Genomic DNA, 13355 nt, shown 5'->3' with positions numbered 1-13355 from the left:
CGGTGTAAAGCTTCGAAACCTGTCGCACTCGTTAACTCTTCGTGTCGTGAAACAGGTAGTCGATTCGCGAATAAAAACATCGAGAAATCAACCATCAAAGGAAGAAAAGGAATATGAAATCGAGAAAAACGGAGAGAAAGTGAATATCAGGAATGGACGATGGTAAGAATTCCCTTGAAACCCGACACGAGCCGCGTGGAAACAAATCGAAAAAGAAGAATCTGAAGAAATTGGTCAGAGACCAAATACCGAATGCCAAGGGCTTATTTAGCAATTCTTGAGAGGATAACAAGGTTCCATCGGAAAAAGTGAACGAGCAATGAGGAACAAAGGAGAACTAGAATTATTATCAGGAAAGAAAAGAAGAAGAATTGAAAGAAATTCGTCGGAGACAAAATGCCGGATACCAACGAGTCATTCAGTAATTTTTTAAAACAAACGGAGGAGGACAAAATCGAGAGAAGATCGTTATTAGACGGAGAAGAACTTGGACAAATTCCTTAGACACAAAAGATTTGTTTAAAAATTTTCGAGGGCGTAAACAGCATGATTCAGTCGGAATCATTCCAAACGAAGAAGAAGAAGAAGAAGATCAGAAACTAAATATCAAATATCACCAATTCACATAACAAATTTCAAGAGGAAAGTGATTCAATCGAAGAAAGCCAGCGAATGACGCAGAGAAGGACCAGAACAAGTAAGAATCATCACCCCAAGAAAAAGCTTCTGGACAGGGCACTATACGTACCCGCAGGATCTTTGATCCACGGTGACGCGGTATAAATAGAAACCCGCTGCCTCTACAAGCCGAACCACTCTCCCTCTCTCCATCTTCCACCCTTTTCTTTGCTCATCTTTCTCCTCTTATTTCTCTTCTTCTTCTTCTTCTTCTTCATCGTCCTCGTCCTCGGCGGTCGTTGTGGTCTTATTCATCTTTCCCCGCATCGTCTTCCACATTCCTCGCCTTTCTCTTGGTCTTCTGCTCTCTTCATCTTCCCCACCCTTTTACCAACTGCCTCTTTCTTCTTCATTTCCCACTTGTTCCTCCTGTTCTCCAGGTCCTTCGTCCACGTTGCTCGTCCTCTTCGCGCTTAGGGTTCTTCTTACGCGCGAGCGCAGCACCCGAGTCTCTCCCCGTCGACCGACTCGAGCTAACCTGTTATTTCAGGACTGCGAATCGCCGGCAGTTTTTGCGGGTCTCCCGCCCCACGGCACTATAAATATCGAAGTTCCTTTTGCCCGTGGCTTCTCGTCCGCGTCGCTCGCCCATCCGCCAACCGGGCCTTGCTTGCTCCTCGCGATATAGGATCGAATATAGTCGATGGAAGCGACATTATGGGTTCCTGAAATTGGTTAGGCGTTGGGGTTTATTGTGCAGAGCTGAAAAGAAGTCTCCTGAGAGAATTACGGATCTATAATAACTGGTCGCTTGTGATCTATGGTCTCGTGTAGAACTTTCGGTTGAAATCGAAGCCCCTCCATTTCCTTTCATTGATACGATTGCCTTACATTGTAAAAGACTCTGCTACCTTTTGTTCCTAATTCTTTCCGCTTTTCTCTTTTCAGAACAGTTTGAGTTTCGTTCAAAACGTATGTATGATGATTGTACGATAATTCTCAACACATTTTCTGTTGGAATACATTAAAAAATATTTAATATAGCATACAGTTTGAGAAACGGGTTCTACAAACAAGTAATTTCATAGAGAGGATATAAAGATAAATCTGTAACAAACTGTCGATAAGACAAACTTCTTAACGTGTCATATTAAACCCTCCAATTCAAATATCATAGAAACATTTCTCATGCACCGGAAGACGTGCGTCTCTGAACTGCGTCTGAATGTGACTATATCAATCGTTGTCGACGTTCAATATTTTAATTTATGATCTCGCATAATCGTTTCCACCTACTATGCGACTCCTTCTTTTCAGAAGAATGGTGAAGCTGCCTGTTCGTAGCATCTGTCACGCGACGAACCTTTCACAATTAGACAGGATCGCCAGCGCCACGTACGTCTTCTTCCTTGGCTATAAACACGCGGCAGCCCGATGAAAAGTCAGAAGCGACGCGCGGACCAAGCGCCTCCTCCTGTTCCTTTTCAAGCCCGGATCGTCTCGTCCGTGCGGTATTCCTAGAAGATTAGCTCAATTTGCCGCGAACAATCGCGTTTTGATAGGAGTTGGACGTCGTTGTCGGACCGTTCATCGAACTATGGCGGCCGAGAAGTGGTCCTTTGAACAATGCTCGACTCTGTTCCTTCGGATGGTTACTGTTGATAGGTGTGACGACCAGTATGGGATTTTACAAAAAGGAATTGATTGTTGGTTTTATGGATGGATTGTCCAGCGTTGAGATGCGTTAAGAGGGATTGGCGAATTGATCGGTTATTACTGAGGAATTTTAGGGGTTGGTAGTATCTGCTGTTCGAAGCCTTAAGCCTTAGGATGTATACAATAAACTGACGGATGGAAAAATTAACAACTGGAAAATGAACAGAAATAATTTGTCTTTTTTTTTTTAATACAAAGACATTTTACAGTTAATGGTATAATGGTTCGATGTGTTCACCATCCTTACCGATGATGGCAATTTTTAGAATTAGTGACTACGCGGCGAGACATGTACCTTTATGGTGTGACTATCAATAAGTGAAAGGAAATTTGCATAACGAGAAATTAGTGTCGTGCGTAACATCCTTTCGCGAAGAATAAATTCTTTTAGTTTCATTTTCGATAGGTATTTTTCTCGCTATTTCTAAATCTTTGCAATCTCCTGATTTGCACGAAACATTCAAGCAACGGTTCTTTATTATTATTATTAGTCTATTTATTTATTTAAGGCCGTGTCGATCTTACGCTCATTAGTGATAATTACCATTAAACGATATATAACACATTGCACACAATATATGATATAAATACATAGCGTATTATACACATTATACATAATATAATATATATCATACATAATATGTATTACACATATCATAGTATATAAATATACTATACACAATATAACTAAATACATCGATACAGCAGTATACATGAAACATACTCGCACACATATAGCGAACTCAATTTATAATATTACAACTTATCGTACTATAGGTATCTTTGCGAAAGTATATGTATTTTTACATAATGTTTCATTGAGAGTTACATAAAACTCAGGTGGGATATTAGATTTGGTTCTATTTTGCAAAACATTTCTGTAACTTATATAATGCAATTACGATGATTGTGCGTTTTTGGATCATCTTCGATCAGTTAGTGCGAGTGTGTTACATTGCGCTCAATTTTCGGTTTCGTGGGTCATCTGATCTCTTCTATTGAAAAGTATATTACAAAAAAAGGTGTATTCTGTTAAAAAGTATATTAGATCCAGGCAGATGTTTCAAAAGATCATTTTCTCTATTTCTTAATCATTGTTTCAAATCAATTTGAAAATCTTCAGGAAAAATAGTGATTTAAATAATTTTAATTTCAGTTTGTGAACTTCTTCAATAATTTGTTGTATCAGCGGATGCTATATATCTTCAGCTTTAATATACAAAAGGAAAGGCTCCGAATCATCAGTTCTTTATTGAAGCGGCATTCCTCGAAATCGTGGTAACAGACGGTCGAAGTAACCGTAGATCGGTTTTCCGTTGGTCATCGCGTTCGTGACCTCGCGGCGAAACACGATTGCCAATAATGAACGTTGCAATTATTTTAATGTCGCGCTATAGGCTACATAAATATTGACTAAAACGACAATTATTCGCGGCGGTTTTGCCGGCTTGCTTGGAGCGGCGGAACAACGCAAAACGAGCAGTGGCAAGAGCACGGCTAACGGTCACGCCGTTGTATGTGCGTGGCTGATTAATAAATCCACTTAACGGGGATTTATTTAGTCAGATAAACATCGTGTGCGCCGCTGCTTTATCGTAATTAAATTTATACGCTGGCTACTGATCGAGAAATTGTTCATTCTCTGAATCTTAATTAACAACGAGATGGTGCGTGTTCGTTGAAACAGAGTCATCCATGGGAAACGTTGCATTGCCAAACCACTGCACGATGATCGGCCAACGTTCGAAATATTTTGATAATTTTACGATCGATTTACTTTCGATTGTTAAGCTTGAATGAAATTAAGAGAAATTAAATAGCAATAGAAATTGAATTTTTATGGGTATTGGAAAAGATACAGGAAACTTGGATGGTAAGTTCACATGGAATAAATTATATTTCAGATAAAATGTAATTATAGATTTTAATCTTGTAGCCATGTATGAAATTGCACGCAGGTTATATACATATATTCCAATATTATTCATCCATAGGAATACTTGCGCCGTAAATACCTCGTAAAATAACCAGCCAGAGGATTAACAGAATTTATCGCTGATATAATGTTGGTATGAGAGTTTTATTATGCACGTAAAACCTGCAAAATATATAGAATTAGTTATTCTTTCCTTTTTTCTTATAATCTTTGACAAAAGTTGTTAGTGTATGTACTCAAACGTGACAAACATTTAAACTGTTGTCAATACTTTTGGGAAGTACCATGACTTCAAGTAACCCTGATATGTATTCCTATAGTCTTCCCAAAAAGATAAGTTTCGAAGACAACTTCATTTGCAAAGATACACGAAACTTGGATTACAGGTTTATATAGAACAACCTCTATTTCAAACAAAATATAAAAGAGGAAATTGTTGAGAATACTGTATCGTCAAATATATCGTTTACACAAATGGAATCTCGCCTATGTTCGAAATATTCCATTTCAAATTTCATTCCGTGGATCATCGCCTTCCCGAAGTGAAGCTGTAGTTCGACGAGGACACGATCCCGAGGATAGCCCCTTTTATCGGTGCACAAGAATTCGAGTTTGTCGCACGAGGAAAGCACGTCTTTCGTCATTGGTATTCCACGAGCACCTCTCTGAGTAGCTCTGATTCTAGACGTAATTCACGGAATTCTCGTTTCGGACAGACCAGGAATCCCTATATTCTGGCACGCGGGACGCATTCCCGATGAGCTCCAACCGTGTCGACGAAAATTTCGTGGAACGCGCGGTAGGATTTTCCGAACCCGCCCGCTTCGATCCCAAAAATCGAGTAGTGATACGAAAGGGAAATTTACTATGTTACGAACCCTTAAACGGAAACTGGAATTAGAAACCGATCCGTTCTTCTCTAGAAGAAAATGTACGATAACTTATAGATCTACAAATAAAGAAACGGACAAAATTTTAAAGAAATAATATCTGTCATCGTATCACAAAACTTTATAATAATAATATAATTATAATAATTAATATATAATTTATAACATTTATCCCTTAATTGTTAGGCCGAAATGGAAATATAATAATTCAGAGATATCTCAAGGAAAAACTGATATCTTATCTTATAGGTTACAATTAGAAGGCTTAATCTAAGTGTAGTTTCGTAAGATTCTGAGATATTTCAGGAGCTTACAGTAGCAATTGACTGTTAATAATTCCTTCATCTAAATATGACAAACATTAGCTACTCGACCATACATAGTAATCATTACTGATTTAATCTCAATGCATTCACATATACTCGAGTCCTTTTGTGAATCTAAGCAAACGACGCGTAATTCAACGCTTCATAATATTTTATATTAATACTTGATTCCATGGTAGTGTCATTCAATTCATACATCAATTGTAACAATAAACATGGTTCAAGGATCGATCGGAGTATCGACATCGTTACCCTTAGCGCGTCCCGATCGTAGAGAATTTACAAGCCGGTTGACCGTCTTCATTCGAGGCGGCGCATGCCTCGTTAATCCAGCTGTACACACGCCGACTGGTAGGTATATTATCGTGGTAAATGGATCGGCGTACAAGACTCTCTTCTGGGTGAACTACCGTCACGTGACGGGGGATAAAATCGGATGATAGGCGGTGAGCTGTAGTCGGTATGCTTTTCCCATCGACGATGTTATCTGCACTCTCTGACTGTACACCAAGACAAAGAGACCTGATTAATCCCCAGTTTGACCCACGTGCCGGCCGGATGCGGCGTAACCGGGATGCAGGCTAACGGTTTCGACGATCCGCGCCGCTCAGAGAGCCACGACGAACACCGGGCGCCGCGCAACATTTCGATTCGGTTTGCTTGGAAGTTTCTCCGTCCGATCCAAGGAGAAATTGATACCTTGGAGAACGACCCGGAGAATCGCGTTAAGGAAGATTTACGCGAGTGCATATGGAGAAAAAACGAGTTTGAAATGTTGGTACAGTGACGGTAGGTTATGGAAGAGGTCCAAATGATCGTTTTCGTGGACGTACCTTGGCATTTTCAGACGAATTGAGATAAGTAATTGTGGTCAGTTTCTTGGTAACAGGAGGTAAAAGCTGTTTATAATTTCATCTTTTGGTCACTAACGTAGGGCTATAAAGATACTAATTGTAAAGAAAAATACAACCGATATAAATCATTGGTAGAATATTCATGTCTCACACCTAGAATTTGAACGTATTCTATTCTAAGTTATGTATCGTTCCACTAATTGTACATTTTGAAATTAAAAATATTTAATACTTAAAAAGTTGAAATATGTTTAACCAACGATGAAACGTTTAATCTCTGCCATAAATCAAATATATCTATACAGTCCTACTATTTTAACTCAAGTTTGTTTAAGCAATGCATATTAACGTCTAGTATAATTATCCATTCGTACAAAAACGTCAATTTTATAGAACTAATCGATATATTACATTTTATCTTTAAACATTACATCGTTAAAACTATCTACACCTTAAATTTACAACCTGTAGTAAATGAAATTACGACTGACATATATTCACGAAAAACTCAAACTATCCTTTCCCTCTCAATTTCTCGAAATCTTCCGTAAGATAGCAAGATTTATTCTCGTTTCGACAAATTTCCCGATTGTAAGTTAACATTATTGGCATTTTAATGCGCGGTTCGAAGTTTACCGCCGGCTAGATAGATTTACATATCGTGCAGAATAACAACCGTTGGTTTTCCGCGTTGCGGAAGGCGCGAAGAAAGATTCGATTTGACGCGGCGTCAGCTGACAGCGTATTCTTACAGTCTTGAAACACTGCAATTTTCCCTGCAACGCTTATTTAATATGGTCCATGAAAGTCTATTGAATAGCTGGACGGTTGTTGCAGTTTAAAAGCTAGACGCCACGGTTTAATTGAAGTAAATCATTAGAATCAGCTGGGATAAAGAGCGATCCAGTATTTTTCCAAGTTTCCTTCATCGACTTTTCGACGATCGTACGGACGCGTCGATCGATAATGATACGTAATTAATACTCGCGATGAGTGGAAATTAAGAAAGTGATTGTAAAGAGGCGCAACGTGTGTCGATTGTTTTTTTCTTACTTCACCGAACCTTTTTTTACGATTGCTGCGGAGCATGTTATTAGAAGCAGTTATTGGCAAACGTACGATAATTGTATGGTGTGCGTTCGCGCTACGACGGCGATGACTCCGCGATGAAAATTCTTCTCTGGCCTTTAAACATTTTTGCGCCATTTCCACGTTTGCGCTTTAAAAGATTTTTTTAAAAGTTAGAATAACTGTATGCGATCTTAACGATATCGGCTATCGAAGGAACGATAAGTAAAGAGATACAAGTAACAAGATACTTTTGTATTCTTAATGATTACGAGAATCATATTTTCCGAAATATCGTTGTGCAAACCGGATAAATTGCCGCTTGCACAAGTTTATATTATACTGTATTAATATCTGTATTTTATGTGAAATTCTTTATATTTGTTTATGTTTTAACGTACACGTCCGGTCGTGTGCACTTCCGACTGCGGATGTGATAAATGATCAATGTATTCATGAACACGTTTCCCACGGAAAATTCCCACATGAAAAATGACCAAAGAGCGCCCCTATATCTCTCAAAAACGCTCAATCACGCCGTCAAAAAGAATCTAGTCGAAGACCTTCCTGAAACCCACATCGTGTCATATAAACCAACAAAAGCCAACATCAACCTACCAAGTTCTCCTCCCATTAACCATCGGCTTCGCTACGGTCCACAGTCTAAACAAGCGAATAATAAATTAACTCCATAAAACATCCGGCGCGACCGTGAACGTGACAACCTTCCAGCCCTCCGCACCTAGGACGTGTCTCGCCGCTCCCCGGCTCGATAACACTTACTCCAATGATCCAGATCCATTTACCTAGTTTCCTGGAAACATTGTCGGACCGATGCACGTATATACGCAACAATAACGATGTCCAACGACAACGAGGACAGGTATATGGTTGACAAGGCTCGGCCGTGGCCTCTGTACGCCTTTAAAACGCTAGCCTGGTCTATCAGGCGGCCGTGTACCGCTGGCACGCGCTTACCTAGTCCATAACGCTTCAAAAAAAGAAACCGCTAGACCGGTGGCCCCCTATCTAACTGGTACATCATTTTCGAACGGACCGTTCGCCAGATTCCACGCAAGATTACCGTCTGACCGAACAAACCGAGCGAGTAAGCTGGCAAGGTTGAACCGGCGCGCGTGGCGTACGTTCTGCCTGCTCGCTCTATTCCAGTGCAGCGTGTCACCCGCACTTCCGGTTACGCTCTCCGTGCCGCATGTACGCTTCTAACCTCGAACGCGGCGCTCTCACGGTCAAGGTCAGCCCCTAGCTAAGCCGAGGGGACGATAATTGTTCGTCGAGGCTTGACGCGTGGGTGTGGTCGGCTAGGGTTATCGAGCCGCGATGTTCCACTGTGGAAACCGGCTTCCATACATGGACGAACTTGGCAAATTTCAACGATTCTCCCCCTTTCGCTCGAGGGATCTCCATGCTGCTGGTGTTTTTGGCATGAACAGTGGTTTCGCTGGCGAATTGCGGCTATAAAGGATGAACGACAGTTCATTCGGGAATACGTTTCATGGGGAAGTGGATGAGGAAATTTCGGCGAGGAAGCTTGTGGACCCTCGAAATGGGGTGCGAAAGGATCGCGGTTGGCAATAGATGGTATTTAGGTTGTTTGGGTAATGGTGGAAATGGTTGTTTAGGCGGTTTCTTACTTGTAGGCAAGAGTACTTTTTCAAATTGCGTTACTTTGTCTATCAGCTGTGACTTCAATTTGAATTTTTTATACAATTTGATCGAATAAACTGGATCACAGTAGGAGGTAGATAAATTTAAGTCGACGATGAAGGCTCCGAAGCTTCGGTCTGAGATTCTCTTTTGTCGGATTGGAATAGCTGTGTCATTGTTGAGACGCTTCTGCAATTGACGGCAGAGATTGATAACTTTTACAAAGGTCGCTAGATTGTTCTAATTTTTCTGACATCGACAAAAGTATTAAAAATGTACATGAAATAAAATAATTCAAATTGATGTAGTTGCACGCGAAGTCTTACCTCAAGAAACGTATTGAAATCGAAAATTTACGCGACGAAACATCCGAAGGTAGATAATAATAAATTGTTTGATATTACGCATGCGACAGTGAAGATATTAGTGTTACCGCCATATGTCGGCTTCACATTCAGCTTACTACGCGGAATCAATTTTACACGACGAAAGGAAAAAAAAGAGAGGAATGGGGAACATTCAACGGCGAGTCCCGCAGGTTGAAAACCTGTTACTTAGTTATTTGTTACGATTGGAACAAATGCTTTAGTGAAGACATTTAGCGCCATATGCACGGTGTAAAGTCGAGGTCAGTTTATTGAAATCGATTTTATCTGACGACGCCGCGACGTTGCAATTGCAAATGAAAAAACCGCCGAATGGTATTACGGTAGGAAACCTGTTATCTTTGTGATGGCTCGTTGCAGTAAATTTCTTAGTCACCTAATAGGGGGCCGAGGAATACGCACAGGTTAGGAAATGTGAGCTTCGAAAATAGAGAATGTTACTTAACGCGCGTCGTTACTTTACAACTTTGAAGTTATTTAAGAACATTAACGTCGCATATATCGGAGATCGGTTTGTTTTGTTTGATCGTACCGAAAAAGAATGCAAGGAAACTGAATGAAAAATGATAAGACTTCTTCTTCGTAAAATAAAATAAAACTTCTTGACACGATTAAATTAAGAAATAGATCCGTATAAGTAGTATCTAACTTCGATTAAATTTTCATTCATAGGTATATAAAATACACAGAAGCCACATCAATCGACTCCATTTTCTGACAATTCTATTTCTCTATCCTCATATCAGAATACGTAATTAATATCCTATTTTTTAGGAGCTGGATGATTATATGTATAGATGATGGTATTGTTAGGAAGAGGAGTTGGGAACTGATTGGTTATCTCTGACCCAATACAATCGTAAAGATAAATGTGGGTAATTGCCAAAATCCATAATCTTCACATATACAAATAAGACAATATAGCAACTTACTTCCATTGTCTCTGTGCCGACCCGTTAGCCAATTTCTCATCTTCCTTCTATAATTTCGGCTCATATAGTTCATTTCACATAAATTAAACTATCTTTGTCGATATGTATATATTGTTAATTTTGTAGTGTCGGACATATCTTGCGCATTATAATAAATTTCTTCTCCTTTAATGTGATTGATAAATAACGATATGACCAGATTTAGTAAATGGAACTAGTTGAAACTTCGAAGAAACGGCATTCCATATGCACCAGCCTAATAGACTCAATAGCTGCTTATCGTTTCAAGTTCGTGGAAACGAATATCTCCTATAGATTCGTCCCGATTTATATATAGGAACGCGAACGGTTGGTAGGGTCGCATGCAGGCGTGGTGGTTCAAGAGTCATCAGGTTCTGTTATCAAAACGCGCCGGTTATTTGGAATAAATTCCTAATTATGGGGTCAAACAGGTTTTACACGACCGTTCGTATAGGACGCGAAACCTTTCGCGGAACGCACAAAGCGATATAATTCCGTAAAACTGGAAGATAAGATAATTCGCGTAAAACCGTGTTTCACCGTTATTATTTCTTTTTTCGCCAATGTTCAACTGGAATGTCTGCTTTATACTATGGAGAAATTCCAGCGATACCACGTGAGAAAAGTGGCGTTCCATCGATGTCTCGTAATGGCGAATAAAATACGAACATTATTGTTCGGCGAAATGAACGAACCTATCTCCAATCTTCCCATTGCAGGTCTAACAATTTTCAATTATAAGTGAAAAAAAGATAAAGAAATAGAATTCTAAGAAGTTAATAATTTTAGACAATCTTACTTTCTACCTATATTTTGCCTTTATGTTTATTCGTAAATTTGCTTTACGTTTATTCTTATTGCTATAAAATTTTCAGATCCAGACACGATATAAAGGGACGGGTTCTCTCACAGATCTAAAATTGTAATCATCTATTTTCTATTAATATAACCTCCCATATTTTATAAATATAATTCTGTACATAAATTTCCACTGATTAGTAAAGCCAGTTCCACGGTCATATTAATCTCTTATTACCGTCAATTTTCAAGTCTTGTTGATTATCGCCGGAAGCTCGAGATCGACGTATCCGTTAATTATAAAATTCCCAACGAATCAGATAGCACGCCTATGCTGAACTCTCGTGCAAACTCCCACCCACGTGTCGATCCTTTCTAATCGAATTAATTTATCCATTTTCGCGTCGCGATAACAAACTTCCCCCTCGGCCGTGTTTCAGGGTTCAGAGCTCCGTATCGAACGATACTTTCATCTCCCCGTGTCCCTTGGTCCACGCGGCACGGATTAATCTCGTTACGAGGTATAATCCGATTCTTCTTCATCCTCGCCTCGATAACAGGTCGAACGAGGGCCCGACGAAATTGTTATCATTATCGTGGAAATTCCATCGCCGGCTTAGTTAATTGATTCTCGTCCCGAGGGAAAAGAAAGCATCCATCGGAGGCCGATCGTTCGTTCAAACGTATCAGAATTGAGATGGGGGCAGTAATAGAGTAGGCTAGGGTTGCTTACGACGTGATGGGAATAGATACTAATTTTTTGTATTGAAAGACTGCAATCTGATATTTCCGGGAACATTGATATTTTCTATTACGTAGCAGAAACTGAAATTGATGAACAATATTATTTTTGTATATTTATTCTTTAGTATATTTTTGCACTAAATGAACTTCTATAAAACATAGGAAATTTGAATTATGTTTTCTACCTGGGTCCTTCAATTGTTAGAAACTAATTTTATGTCTGGACCCTAAAGCCAGAGGGTACTGGGTGCATTATTTAAAAAAGAAAGACATTTTATATGTTTTTTGAATCATATTTTTCTCTCTTCCCAATGGTAAAATTTTTGCCATTCTGTGCCATTTATATCTTATCCCGAATTTTTGCAATTTTGATTTCCTTCAAAGTTTGAGAAATTTAAATTAAGTGAAACTTAGTACATTCTGGCTCTGGAATCTATATATAAATCCATTAAATGCTTTTTAATATTTTTATATTATTTCTGGATTGAAAAACACAATGTTGCCCTGTCTAATGTATTTGATGAAATCGATGAATGTTTCGCTGCAAAAACTAATTCGTAGGAGTAAGAAATGCACGTTGCAGTGAAGAGAGTCTTCTTGAACACATATCCCATTAGGATGCTGTGATATGCACCATTAACAAACACATGGTCCTAATTGCAGTTCTACGATTCACCAAATTCAACTTCGTTGGAATCTTCGCCCGACATATGGGCTTTCTGGAAACTTTCCTACAGAGACCCACTGTTCCGACATTTCCATGGAATCGTCGAACTTACGGCTTATCCTTAACTCCAAATTATATCTGATATCGTTATCTCAACTTAGATAGTCGAAACATATCGTTCAATTAAAACATATTTATATACTCATATTATACAACATCTTATAAATTTTGGAATTAGAGGAACATTTTTCTCATAAACTTTAAAATGTAGCGGATAATACGTTTTATCATGAAGGGTTGATCAATGTAAATTTTATTTATACTAACAGAAAATGTTGCCCTTTCTTAAAAATTCTTAGGGAAGTTAACGGGATTCTTAAAGTTAGAGAATTTAATACTTTAGAAGCTCCGCTGCATACAATTTTAATACACAATGAAGTAAAGCGAAAATGTAACGGAAGTCTTCCTTCAAAGGGAATTTGCAATCTAAGTAGATCGATTATTCAAGAACTCCTTTTCTTCCATATATCTTTTCAGAGATTATTTATTTTTTTTCGTACCGTTTAATTTTCTCTCATAATATTCCTTGTCCCATAGTGTCTCATAATATTTCTAATTCTATCCAGAAAGTACAGACCCATTGTCCCTTGCTATCAAGTTAGAGACCACGCAATTTCCGCATTGAACTACCAACTTAGCTCGAAAATCTGTAAACCACCGTATCGTGCGAG

The sequence above is a fragment of the Bombus vosnesenskii genome, unplaced genomic scaffold (assembly GCF_011952255.1).
Source record: "Bombus vosnesenskii isolate JDL3184/JDL3185 unplaced genomic scaffold, Bvos_JDL3184-5_v1.1 scf7180000014105, whole genome shotgun sequence".
Lineage (NCBI taxonomy): Eukaryota > Metazoa > Arthropoda > Insecta > Hymenoptera > Apidae > Bombus > Bombus vosnesenskii.
The sequence above is the reverse complement of the archived record's forward strand: the minus strand, read 5'-3'. Positions refer to the sequence as shown.